Source organism: Adiantum capillus-veneris, chromosome 21 (genome assembly GCF_014529385.1).
Source record: "Adiantum capillus-veneris isolate H3 chromosome 21, ASM1452938v2, whole genome shotgun sequence".
Taxonomy (NCBI): Eukaryota; Viridiplantae; Streptophyta; class Polypodiopsida; order Polypodiales; family Pteridaceae; genus Adiantum; species Adiantum capillus-veneris.
The window spans coordinates 99,292,175-99,306,733 of NC_140951.1; positions in this window are offsets into that span (position 1 = coordinate 99,292,175).

Sequence of the window (14,559 nt, forward strand, 5' to 3'; positions counted from 1 at the left end):
CCAAGGCGTTCTTGAATAGCCAACAATTCTTGGCCTTCCGTACATGTTTGAAGTAGAAAAATCTAACAATTTGCATGCCGATAAGTAGTGCTTGGCTCTTGGAAACCATCCCGCCAAGAAAAGGTCGTTCTTGAAGAACCCTATCTTCTAGGTCTTTTGAACCCATTTACAAATCTTACTTGCCAGGCTACATATCACCGCACACTCCTTGAATACGTGAAAAAGGCCCTCTCTATTCATTCTGCATTGTGAGCATCTATCATGGCCAACACCTCTGGCTTGTATCTTCACAGCCATAGGTAAGGCCCCCCAAAAAACCTTCCAAAGAAAAACCTTCATCCCAAGCGACAAATGAGGGGACCAGATGTTCTTTGCGATTTTCACCCATCTTGATTCCGACTATTGATTGCCCCACTACTTGTTCAGGGGGGAGAACCAATCCGTTGAGTACACTAGAGTGTTGTACACATCCTTGATTTGCGGTTTAAGGAAATTTATATTCTTGGGCCATCGCCATGCCTTTCACTCAAACCTAGATTTGTAGAAGGCAACGAACTTGTGTCTAAAGCTCTACTGGTTAGTAGACCTTCAGTTTCACAGAGGTGGAGCTGGGAAGCCGATTGATCTGTTTCTTTCCATCTTTCGCTCCTGCTATCCCAAAACTAGCTTAGATGTCAAAGCTCTTTGTTATTGAGCTTTTTGGAAAATTCCCTCCATAAGGGGTTCAATAGCATGCTTCTTGCCTTAGATAGCCATGGGGACCATTGAGATATAAAATTGTGAAAGTACCTAACTATCTCTCCCCATTCCAAGGCCTTTGTTACTATGTTGCATTTTCGAACTAGCTCGTCTGTTTTCCACCAAGCTTTAGATTAGCCCAATGACGGGCAAGAAACTTGTCGTGGACCTCCAACCCGTTCCACTGTCCACCTTGCGAGCACAGTTTGGCATTGTCTATCATGGCCTTAGTCATAATAGCCCCTCTTTGACTATTATGACTAAAGCCGTAGAAAATAAGGCCATTGTCTATCATGGCCTTAGTCATAATAGCCCCTCTTTGTCATAATAGCCCCTCTTTGCGAGCACAGTTTGGCATTGTCTATCATGCGCTTTAATGTGGCTCTTTCCTATGTTGGGTGTTAAAGTGCATTGATTGATGAATATACTCAAAAGGATGTGGTCTATAAGACAATAGAAAAATGTCAAAAACTTTGGTTGAAGGATATGCTCAAAGGGGCCTAATCAATCGGGGTCTAAAAGTTTTTACATGTCTAACAACCGTACGCTAGAGACATCAATGATCCTTAAGCAACATTGTTTTTCAAAGTAGTACCTATTGGCCTACCTATCAAAAATCGCATTTTTGTGGCAATTTTTTTTATTTGATGCTTCTTTTAGTCTATGTTTCTTTGTGGCTGAGTTTGCCCTTGATCTCTAGAGTCATGATAGAAACTCAGTACGCTAAACTTTGTGTTGATGTATGCTCATGTCGTGTGTGATGTGTTGTGTGTTTGGGAGCATATGTTAGTACCTATTTCTACGCCCACTATTGAGTAGCACTGATGATGTTAGTGGGGATGTCGTGGTATTTAGTCAATACTATGCATGATCGAGTTGATGGTTATATTGTCTTGTGGGTGGCTACCATGGATCTATACCTTGGACTTTCCTTTAAGGGTGAATGTAGGCTTATCTTGGATTCATCTAGGTATATGCCTTTACTATCAGATCGCTCACAAGGGAAATAGAGATAGGATTTAGGATACTCAATCTCAAGGGAATTTTGTTGGAGGGAATGTCATGTATGCATCTAGTAAGTTTGTCTTCTAGAATCGAGGATCACTTGAGCATCAGTGTGCCTTCTAGAAGCTTGCTAAATGTAACATGAGGATTATTTTGTAAGTATTTTTTCTTTCCAAAACATGCAAAGAAACATGAGGATGCCCCTATGAATGATTTTTTCTCGGATGCCCTCTGCATGCATGAGGATTACCATATTAGACATGTTAGGCCTTTTCCAAGAGGTTGGCTTCAAAGAGGAATATCGTTCTTTTGACGCTCCCAAGAAGAGTATATCTGGTGTCGTCCATTTTAGAGGAGCAGACCTCATACTCGCCTATAATCTATCGCAAGTGGTTAAGCATTAACGAAGCCATTTCATCGGGATCCTTATTATCATTTCCATCCACATCTATGAGCAAGTGGACTAGGCCCTGATTTCTTTTGACTTTGAGTGCCCTAAAGAAGTGTGCATCGTTGGCCTCCTTCAACTGGAGAAAGGTTTCTTTGGATAGGATTTTGGCCTTCCTCACCTCCTCTAGTTGGTGATCAGTCACTTTAGCTTCTAGCCATCTTTTGTTCTCCGCCTCTTAGGTAGATCCTTCCTGCTTTTTGGTAATTAGAAGCTCAACTTCATCAGATAGTTGTTTAAGCCATTCCTCTTGGTATTTCTTTTTACTAGGGCCTGCAATTTTTATTGATTTTTGCATATTTTTGGCAAAAATATCCCAGGCCCTAGGGCTTCCCAAATCCACATCTTTTCAAAGCTTGCTCAAAGCTTTGATGAGTAGGCTTTTGAAGAGCGGGTCCTTAAAGAGGTGAGTCCCTATCGAAAGTAACTTTTTAGACCCTTAGGGGCAGTGATCTTCTCCTTTGATTTTTCTAATTTTATGCTTAACAATAGGTGATCCGACAGAAACTGTGAAGTTGCCACCTTCAATTCAGGCGATGAGGGCAGCCAATTGTCTTCATGAGAGCACTAGCAGTGGTCCAGTCAAGATGCCGTACTTGCATATTGTACGTTGGTGTACGTGAACCCTGGAATGCTACTCCATGGGCCTATCTCGCACATGTTCACCAATGCCCATTTCTCACAAAGGCTTAGCCGTTTGGATCTTTCAGATCCAACTAGCATGTTAGATGCACCGGTTTTATCCATTCTCTTATCTACCATATTAAAGTCCCCCACCAAGAGCCATTTCTCTTCAATATATGGATATCTTTTAGGTGACTCCACAATTTAGCCCTTTCCTTCCACGAGCAGGGGCCATACACGTTGATGATAGTAATATGTTGATTAGTCCACTTGATCTTTACTCCAAGAGCTCTCTCAGCGGGATGATTGAAGACCACCTTTGGATCAAGATCCTTGTCCACAATAGAGAGGATTCCATTGAATCCATAAGCACCCTTTCTATATAAGACAAGCTCCTTTCCAACTATTTGCTTCCTTTTGGTTGCATCATCCAAGTGGTGATGCTCCTGGATAGCCCGAAAGTTGATTTCCTTATCCTCTCTGACTTCCTCCCAAAAGAGTGAGCTCTTCTTCTGGGTTTTGAGCCCCTTCACATTCCAAGATTGGAAAACAAACTCTTCCATTATTGAGAGAGGGGTATGAACTCCTCCACTCCAAGGAACTACTCTTCCATTCCTTCTTTCTTGTCGTCCTCTTCCATCGGTCCTTTATCCTTCTCCTCAATAACCATGAGGTTTTTTGGGGGACGATCAAGAAAGAAGGGGGATGATCATTGCCATTGGAAAACATATGAACTCTGAGGATTAGAACAAGACCATGGGTTTCTCTTTGACAAACTTGCATGGGTAAAAGTGTGGGCTCATCCGGTGTCGTACAGTGGTTCCCCTCTCAGTCGATCTAGTGAGTGGAGATATAAATTAAGAAACCAAAACAAGTTACAATGATAGTTATGCTCGCTCTGACCCATAGCATCAAACAACAACCTAATGACAAAAAAGTAGATACATCACATGATAAAGAGTGCCACTTTGTAACTGTAAGTCATCCACAACAAAGGTAACATAGACGGGCTTGGGGTTACCATCAAGGAGAGAACCCTGCCAGAGCACACTCCTTGATTGCTAAGCCAATGCAAAGCAACATAATGCCAAAAAGAAAAGCAGTGAGTATCACTTTTTTTTTCTTTTTTTTAAACAGACTAATAGTGTTGGTTGTGGATCCCGAGACATTTGCAATATAGCTGATGAGGCCTAATTTTTGGACCTTCAATCCACTTGCAGTACTGTTGGGTTGGATAGATTCATTGGTCGTCCGCTCCTCAATGGAGGAATCGACATGCGATTGTAGTTTCTCTTACATCGCATCTGACAGGCACTCAGTCTCTTTGATTATCTCAACATGGTTCATCTCACTATCACAAGAATCTTTTGCTTGCTTGTTGGAACTCGTGGGAGGCTTGCTATCCGTGGAGACACGTCTCCAAGTTGTCTTGACCACTAGATTGTAGACAGTTTTTGCCTTAGGGTAGTTCCTAGCATAGTGACCAATTCTTTGACATTTATAGTAGGCGTTGGGAAATGAAGCTAATGCCAACTCTTGCTAATAGGCACCAAAGTCCCCATATTGAGATCTAGGTGTTTGGTGATGGGCTTGCTCATGTTCCACAGAATGCATACCTTTGCATCCAAGCCCGATCTAACAGGCTGCAGTTTTGGAACAAAACAGCACTCGCCCCATCACATTAGTATTAAAAGGCACCCGGCCCATCATATTATTTACAGAGTCTCCATGGCTCCATAGCTAGAGAGGAAGGCTTTTGAGCGTAACCCACACCGGACAAAACTTCATAAACTCTTCATTTGAATAAAACTCGGACGTCCATGGAATTGCGTAAGCAAAATAGGAACCCCTCATATACCTCCTTAAATTACCGATCATGTATAATGTGCTTGGGAAGACACTCTGCCACATAAAAATCTTTACCAACAACTACTACAAAATGGCATATTGCATTTTTGTTATTCGTCCACCGATGTCTCCCAATCCCATAAGCCTTGGGTAGACATTCGCTGGCCTATAAAGTGTAATACTATTGAATTGTTGGGCTGGACAAGTCCCTTGGACATGATGGGTCTAGCAAGTTTTTTTTTTTAAAAAAGAGAGAGATACCTACAACTTGAAATTACAACTCAGACACCTGACTCCGTGAGGTGGAGCATCCCTACCGGATAAATGCCAAGACACAATCTTTACTATTTCTTTTCTTCTTTGTCAAATGATACTTGAGTGACCAAAAAAAAAAGGAGCATGAGGGTGGGAAAAAAAAAGATGTGTCCAAAACATGGCTATTTTTGGAAATGTTCTGTCAAATACATTTGAGCAAAACTAAAAAATATAGGGCATCTTATATATTGCTAGATAGCTTTTCAAAAGGAGGATCTAAATCTAAAATGGATGCAAAATCTAGAATTGATTTGCAAAATATTTACCGGTCTCCACTTTTATAATAATAGCCATTTAAAAACAGCTTCCAACCCTTAAGTGTACCACCCATTCAGGCTTTCACGAGCTGCAAAGAGCTTCACACTTAAGAACGTAGAATGTGAAACCTATACAATCTTAGCTAGAGATGGAAGTGTCCCTAGGATGGATGCATAAAAATTAACCAATCTCTTGCACTTGTATTTAGTGCCTTCCCTCATCAGCATATTGGATTCTGGCCTCGTTCTCTCCCCAAAGGCTTGTCATCCAAAGCCTTTGTGACCTATGCTCCAAGATTGTCTTTGATCACTAGGTTGACCTTCTGTGTTGACAAGCTTTGTAAAACATGGTTAAGACTTACTCATATTAAGTCTTTTCTAGTCCAAAACCTTGGGGTGAAGGTTTAACATATTCAGCAACAAAGTAGGTGTGTTCAATCTTTTTTGACGTGCTTCATTAGAGGGTATCTCAAAAGATACCCACCAAAAACTCACTACTTAAGTCAGATGGCAGCCACACGCAGGAGAGAGAGAGAGAGAGAGAGAGAGAGAGAGAGAGAGAGAGAGAGAGAGAGAGAGAGAGAGAGAGAGAGAGAGAGAGAGAGAGAGAGAGAGAGAGAGAGAGAAATGCCTCCAACCGTGCGTCAGAACCAGAGGGGACAAGGAGATAATATTCTTTTAGGCAAAAACGTCAAGATGGGTAGGGTAAAGCGGCCAGGTTAGTGCCACCTAAGGTAGGCGACAAATTGTTGCCGACACATTGCACTGTTTTTGGACTGAATGGGCGCAATCTGAAGAGCGCAGCATCACTTAACTCTCGTAATAATCATGTCGCAAATAGAGCTTTGACGATGACACAGAATAGCCACCAAAAATTCACGCGTAACAAAAGTGGCGATGAATAGGAGGCCACACCAGGCGGCTATAATGTGATAGTGCCGCCAGCAATGCTTGAATCATGATCCATCGGTCACTATTTTAAGTTTCACTCTACTAACTGCCTCACCGAGGGACCTTTTGTGTCCCAATAATGGATCTTTAGCATCATAAAGGTAGGGGGCCAAGCCTCGTCACTATATGGCACGGCTCCAGCCAGGGGGGATCTATGGTGGAAAAGAGAAGCGAAAATCGCAATGCAATCTCAGTCGTCCGTCAACTCGGTGAACTAGGGAGTGAACTAAGGGTGTGAACTCGGGGCAAAAATGGTGCCCCGAGTTCACTCCTAGTTCACCCTCATAGTTCACCCCTAGTTCACCCGCCTCACGGGATATGGGTCCGAACTTGGGACGTCTCGGTTGCCACACGAATGCCCTACCACCACGCTAGCATGCGTGTTGTCCATGTTGGCATGACACATGATCACATTCTAGTTTACCCGCCCCTAGTTCACCCTTAGTTCACCCCAGTTAACCCACCCCTAGTTCACCCCCAGTTTAGTGCATGATCCGACAGCTCAGATTAAAGTCGCCTCGCCCCCCCAAATTTGGGCCCTAGGTCCCCTCTGAGCTAGAGTCGTGCAGTATAGTGACAAGGGGACCCAAGGTTCCCTTCTCAGCGATCCAGTTTTTAATTGGCCCCTTTAACCTAGTCGTTGTTCGCAATACTCTATCTCTAGTGTGTAATGGAAATGGCCATGAACTTTGAGAGTAGCGGAATTAGGAAATTACGTGAAGCACTTTTTGAAGGGGATCGGGGAGCACCACAGACGGAGAGTGAGAGATAGAGAAGGAGACACACACACGATGTGGGTGGGGAGACTCAAAGAGTGAGCAGCCCCCTATACACTTATGCTATGTATAAGGTATACAAGTCAGTGGGCGCCCAGACTCTGGGCGGCCGGGCAAGGCACAGACGCCTATACCCCAACAACCTCCCACTTAAAGGTGACTGTGCCTTTAAGCAAGGGAACCTAGTCTAAAGACTACAAAAGGTGAGAGAAAACCGCTCTCAATCGATGCCCACTGGTTGGATGTGATCATGTGCATCCAGCTGTCCTGCTCCCGTGTAAGTCCATACACCACCAGACGTATTGCACACGTACTGCAAGTATGTACGCAATACCTGCATATCTCCCTCGTGCACTATGCCATCATCAGTCAACAAACGAGTGACAACCCCAACTGCAAATGCTCCCACTGCAGCTGCGATATCCGGTCTCAAGATCAACATCTCATACATGAGACCACCGAATGCCGATGCAATGCTAGCGGGCCCTGCTAGCTCTATGGAGCATGCATCAACATATATATCCCTGGCAATAGGCATCTCTGACTGACAAGGCGTGTCAGCTACATGCATCTCCTGACTGTCCGCAAAAGACGCATCAACCTGTCGTGCAACCTCAGAGCAAACCAGCTACTCTAGGTGTCTGCTGGAAGACATATCCTGCACAACTATATCCCCATGCTCACTGTCGAGCATAGAAAGGAACGGCTGCATAATCGCTGACATCTCAGTCTCCTCTGCAATCATCCACTGCAAACATGACCACTCAATTTGCTGTGACTCACTAGAGCTCTCATGCTCTAACTCCTTATGCATTGACTCTTGCACAACATCCTCCTGTCGTGACTCACTAGAGCAAGACCGCTCTACCTATCTATCATGCATAGAAGTATCTCGCACAATTGACTCTCTGCTTTGCTCAGTCACTAGCAAAGCATGCATGTCTGACTCTGTCACCTCTCTGTGTGACTGCTCAAGTCGTGCCCCAACTGTGTGCACAACGAGCTCACTACTCTGCACTCCATGCAAAGTACCCTGCAACCCATGAGCAAAAGAGACTCGCCTGCTCTCTCGCTCTCTACCTGGCTGCATGATCACAGAGACAACACCGTCTCTCCCGTGATCCACATGCAATGGGTAACCTGTACCACGCCTGGTACCTCTCGCAATCACTAGCGAACCCAAATGCATCACAAAATCTCGCTCTCGTAGCGAAATCTGACATCCACTATCCCGTAACTGTCTGACTGAGATCAAATCCCGTCTCAGATCTGGCACATAACGCACATGACGCAGGGTAAATCTCATACCAATGGGCAAGGACAAACATACGTCTCCTGCACCCTCAATGTCATACACAACACCATCAGCCATGTGCACACAACCAAGTCTCCCACTAGAAAACGTGCTAAACCACTCATGATGCGACGTGACATGGAAAGTAGCATCTGAATCTAGTAACCAATGTGAAGACAATGTGCAATCCGATATGCAATCCGTAGACATAAGATCGTCTGAAGACAAGCTAGATGTAAATGTGACATCGCCGTCACAAGCATACTCAGTAACCACCGTACTGATCTCACTAGCATCTGTCATGCCCAAATCTGCATCACGCATCTGTCGCCTCTGTTGTCTCAAACGCCTGAAACATCGACACCTAATGTGCCCTCTATGTCCACAATGCCAACATGTCAAGTCTTTATGCAGTCGAGACTTGCGTGTGGGACCAATCTCTCCCATGGACATAGAAGTGGGACTAGACTCCCCTGTAGACATGGATGTCGCGTACATAGCATGTAAACTCTGCCATAAAGCATGAGTTGTAGTCTCCCTCGAGACCTGCTAGTAAACAGACTCAACCAGATGCAAACAAATCGTAGACATGGCTAACTCATCAAGATCCTGCCAATCATCATCACGCATAGAATTGGGCTTCGTCGATAAACCACGCAAGGGTTTATCCTGCCCCAAATCCGTCAATGCAACAAGCATATGTTCCTTCCAAGCAACAAAATCTACACCATCAAACTGTGTCAGACCATAACGCTGGAATTCAAATGAAAAATCAGCCATAATGCTCGCAAAAGAGCAACCAACAATGAGTAGCAAATGTCAACCAAATCAGCCCTAAACTGGCTCGAATCGCATCAACAAAAGTCTGCAAATATGGCTGTAAGATATGGCTGCAAATCAGCCCCAAAACAGCCCAAAATTCAGCTCTTAAACAGCTGCATAAACAAGTCACAAATGTGTCCCAAATCAGCCTACAACTGAGCCATACATGGACACCTGCAAAGAGGAAACAATGGCTGAAAATTCAACACCCAAATAAGCCCTCAAACCTGCCTGTAAACTTGTAAACCTGTAGCTAAAACCTGCTGAAAAACCTCAAGCCATTAGTGCTCGAATCCGGCTACCTAGCTCGTAGCCACACAAGCATACATCACAACATTCACTCCTGTGAGTGTGCCAAGATAATTGTACGCCTGTCAAACCCGTGAGTTAATCACCAAGCCCACAATGTGCGGTATCGATGCATACTGTCAAACCCGTGAGCTAATCACCAAGCCCACAATGTGCGGTATCGATGCATACACACGCACAAATCTCCCACCTGCAGAGAACACTGCACACAAATGCTGAGTGCAACCCGTAATCTCTACCTAGATCGCATAAATGATGTGCTTAAAACTCTTGGGAAAATTTCGCCAGAGTTTCGTCAGTAAAACGGCCACAAAACCAGTAACCAAACTGACTGAACGCTCAAAACCATGAGCAACCAAAGCGCATCAAACTGTACTCCAAATGCATGCACCAATCTCCACACTTTGCATACATCATTGCAAACACCTGCAAATCTAGTACACAAATATCTGCTCTACTTGTGACTGCCAAAAAACATGCTTGAGGCATACATTGCCGAGCTCAAAATGCAATCACATTAGTCTCCCTGAGCATCAAACCACATAAGGCATACATCGTATCCTCCCACCTGTGAGGAAACTTGCAGCAAATATCACTCTCACATCTGAGAGCAAACCATGTGTGGAATCCTCGACACACAATTAACAACTGCTACAGCAAAAAATTCAGCGTTCAGAATTTTAAAATTTTGATATGACAAGCGTGTCCGGAGCGTGCCAAAACCCCAAGGTAGACTCCTGGATCACACGTATCTAAGTCCGGGTGTGAAAGCTACGCCAAAAACCTTCGTTTCGACCCAAAAACGCAGCATAAACTGCCAAAAGAGGGCTGAAAAATGCAGCTCCTTAACCGTAGCTCGAATGAAGTTTTTGATGGCTCGAATGGCTTCAAAAGGGGGCTAAAACGGCAGGACACTTGCTGGAAACGCTCTCGGAAAGTTGAATTTGCCGATGCCGAAGTCGAAACCCTGTTTGCACTCTTGAAAGTGCGCGCGCGCGTGGACGCGATTTCGGGAATGAAACTGACTCTCCGCTGTCGTTGTGACTTTGCACACACGCGCTCCCTCTGCACCTACGCTCTGATACCAATTGAAGGGGATCGGGGAGCACCACAGACGGAGAGTGAGAGAGAGAGAAGGAGACACACACACGATGTGGGTGGGGAGACTCAAAGAGTGAGTAGCCCCCTATACACTTATGTTATGTATAAGGTATACAAGTCAGTGGGCGCCCAAACTCTGGGAGGCCGGGCAAGGCACAAACGCCTATACCCCAACACTTTTGTGAGATTACTTTGTGAACATAGCGGGTGAACTTAATTGATGGTAGCAACATAAACATACTACTTAGTTAGCTTGGCATGAACAATACTTTTGCAAGAGAGAGAGAGTTTAGAGAACATGACAATAGTTGAGGACCGGATTCATACGGAGCCGGTCCCCCCTCCAATAGGAATTTGTATTATAGTTTTTCCCATCAAGAGATACTTGGTACAATACAATCTTTGTGTTCCTTGTGACCTAGGTGATGCAATGAAGATGGAAAGCTTCATGCATCACAAGCATAACATAAACTTTGTAGAAAGCATTAACTATCCCAAGCCTCAGTCCCAAGGCCTCAAACACCTTCGAAGGTGAAGAGAGCTAGCGGGGAATGAGGATAGGGAAGAGGAAGAAGAAACATTCCATAGGAGAAAGAAATAGTTCCTCACTTATCATTACTCTTCTTGCTAGCATACATAATAGCATAGTAACGAAGATGGAGAAGATGGCACCTTAAGCATTGAAGCATGGCTCTTGGTTGGATTTGCATTCCATAGCCAAGAGTGTTGGTGTAGGCTTTCACTTCTCACAAGCTTGGAGAAGGAGGTGGAGTTCCTCAACTTTCACCAAGTGAGAATTGTTCCACAAAATGAGTGTGTATGTGGTGTATATCCTCCTAGCACCCCCCTTGCTTGCTTGGGGCGAGTTGTTGCTTTTCCACGTGCTTCAAGCTCGTCTCCCCCTAGCCAATCACATGCAGCATGCAGTCAAGTACATGGATAGTCTTTTGACAAGTGTCCTCTTTACCCCTTAGAGAGAGAGAGACAGACAGAGAGAGAGAGAGAGAGCTTGAAAATATCTAGATATTTGTTGGATGGAACTAGAAGCTCATTGGACCCCTCTTTAGCCCAACCAATAGCATTCAAGCACACCATGTGGTTAAGCTTAGAGAGAGTCTGACATGTGTCCCATGTGCCCTTTGAGAAAAGGGGTGCCAGTGGGAGGTTAGGTCAAAGATTCCCCTAACTTTGGGACTTTCATGCATAGGAAGCTTCTCAAGCACCTTCCCCATTAAGTTTATAGGGTATCTTTTTTACTCAAGCGCCTTACCCCCCATGCATGGGAAGCTTCTCAAGCACCTTCCTCATTAAGTATGACAAGTACCTCAAGTACCTTAGTCATCAAGCATGACCAGCACCTTAGGTGGAGTTCCCACCTCAAGCTCAACCCTATCTTGCCTAAGGTCAAAGGCAAGTTTAGGTCGGGTTTCCACCTCAAGCTCATTGCCTAAGGTCAAAGGTAAGTTTAGGTTGGGTTCGCACCTGCCCTAGCTTGCATAAGGTCAAAGGACTTTTAACACTAACCATTGGAGGTCTTTAATTAAGCTAACCCTAAGGTCTTTTAAGCTCCATTAGTTAACCTTGCTCTTTGACAGACCATCTCTCATTCGTGCCCCTTTACCATTGGCCCCGTGTTGAGATAGATCCGTAAGCACATGTCTATATTCTAACCCTTGTTCCTGTTTATTATTCCACATTAAATTATCAGTTTAATATGAGAAAATCATTTGGGTTGGTTAGATATTAGATTTAATGACATTACCTGTCTCTTTTACCTCATAGTCGTCCTCGACTATGAGGTAAAAGAGATAAAGCCATAGTCATTAGTCAATTTGTATTAGCGGGTAGAGGATCCCTTTTTACCCTACGACATCATTTCAAGATGGGTGACTTATCCATTTGGTGCTTGGGAGACATAGCTACCACAAGCATGTCTGCTCTTTAATCCATTTCATCCTCCCAAGTAGAGTGACAAATTCTACATGGTGTTTGAGAGACGTCGTCATCCCAAACATGATTCTTAGTATGCATACTACTTAAATTTGTGCACAATAAAGAGAGAATTTGTCTTATAAGATAAAAACATTGATCATTTAAAAGAAACGTGTACATTTGCTTACTCTAATGTAGCATTGTAAGTGTTGACAAGGTTTATACTATCCTTAAGCTGGATTCCTTGCATCCATATATCATCTTCAAAAGGATAATTTTTGAACTTAATAAGATACCGTCGGATAATCTTACCATGTCGTAGTACCTTGTCTTCATGACGAAGGATAGCTTCGGGTTGTAGCACCTCTTCTTGGTCTTCGATTTCGGGAGGGTCTTCAATAATTGGATCATTTGGAGGATCTCCTTTGTAGGGCTTAAGTGGGCTCACATGAAAACCATTGTAAATGAGCCAATGGTTAGGCAACTTGAGTTGATAAGTCCCCTCATTGATTGGCTTCAAAATTTGAAAAGGACCATAGTATCTTTTTGCTAGTTTAGCATCATACTTTTGATGGCCTGTAGGATTTTTGTCCGTTGTTTGCCTCAATCGAGCCTTAGGAAACTTTAGTAATACCCAATCATTTTCTTTGAATGTTGGAGAGGGGGAAAGGGGAACACACCCATCACACAACACAATGCCTCACTATAGCCCAGGGTATACACAGCGTCCCAATCCACTAGAGTTCACCTTCAAAACTCAACACTACCCGCAAGTAAACCACCACTATCACACAACCATACGCACATACGCCTTGCAATGCACCAGACAGACTCAATCACTCCGCTCCGCTCAATTCACAGCCTTCCACTCTCACACAACCTCTCTCTATCTCTCTTTGCACGACAAACCTCGAGGGGACACACACACCTACACACTCCCAGAAACACACGCACACAAGCAGAGAAGGGGGAAGGGGGAATGACGTCCAGAAACAATAGAGAATAGTCTTCTAGCATATGCAATACCATATATAACCAACACACTGTTGGCATGAACCTCGGCAACCAAAAACAATGGCTCAAAATCCTTGGCAAAAAAACCTCATGGCAAAAAAGCCAACCTTGGTCAAAAATCCCCCAAAATATGAACGTTTAACTCCTTTTATAGGAGTGTGTCTAGGAGACTTAAAAAAGAAATAAGGAGTGAGCTTTCCCTCTCGTGCACTTCACTTGTAGCTCTATTTTGAATTTCCTTGCATTGTTACCACTTGGCACAGTTCAATTTCGGAAACAATTGTATGGTGTACACATTTTGACTCCTTTAGCCTCTCCAATTTGGTTGTCCGACTTACCTTGCATTATTTGGCAATTCAACTGCTCTTCCCTAACCCTTTGGCGGGATTGGCCTCTTGGACGGTCCTTTTGAACCCTTTCTCGTGCTCCAAACTGGCCTGCTTTCACTGCTTGTGGGACCACTTTCTTCCATGAGGGGAGGAGGCAATAGCGAGGTCGCTATTGCACTCCCTCGTTTCCTTCAAAAATTGAAGGAGTACGAGCGGAACTGCGACGCGAGAGAGAGTGCGAGAAGAAGAGCACGACGATATGGTGAACTCGCTCTACTGTAATGTGTAGAGCATAGTGAGTTCTTATTAGATTTTTACAAAAGAATATGTGTACATACCTGGCGGCCCGCCCACTTACCTGGGCGACCACATTGGGCTTTATACCCCAACAACCTCCCACTTAAAGTCCAATGTGGTACTTTAAGTGTGAGAGAAGCTACTATACAAGCTAATATACAAGAGATGTAGAGAAGTGATGTACTACCCTACACCTAACTGCTTGCGAAAATGCGCAAAGCTCTCTGAGGGAAGTCCTTTTGTAAGTAGATCAATAGGATTTTCTGTGGTGTGAACTTTGACAAGCTGAAGTTGCTTATCCTCGAGCATTTCCCTGATGAAATGATACTTCACATCCACATGCTTTGTCTTTGAGTGATAAACTGGATTGTGAGCCAATTGTATAGCACTTTGACTATCACAATTAACACAGGCATCTCTTCTTTGATTCCCAAATCTGTTACTAGTCGATTAAGCCAAATTGATTCTTTTCATGCCTCTGATGCTGCAACATACTCAG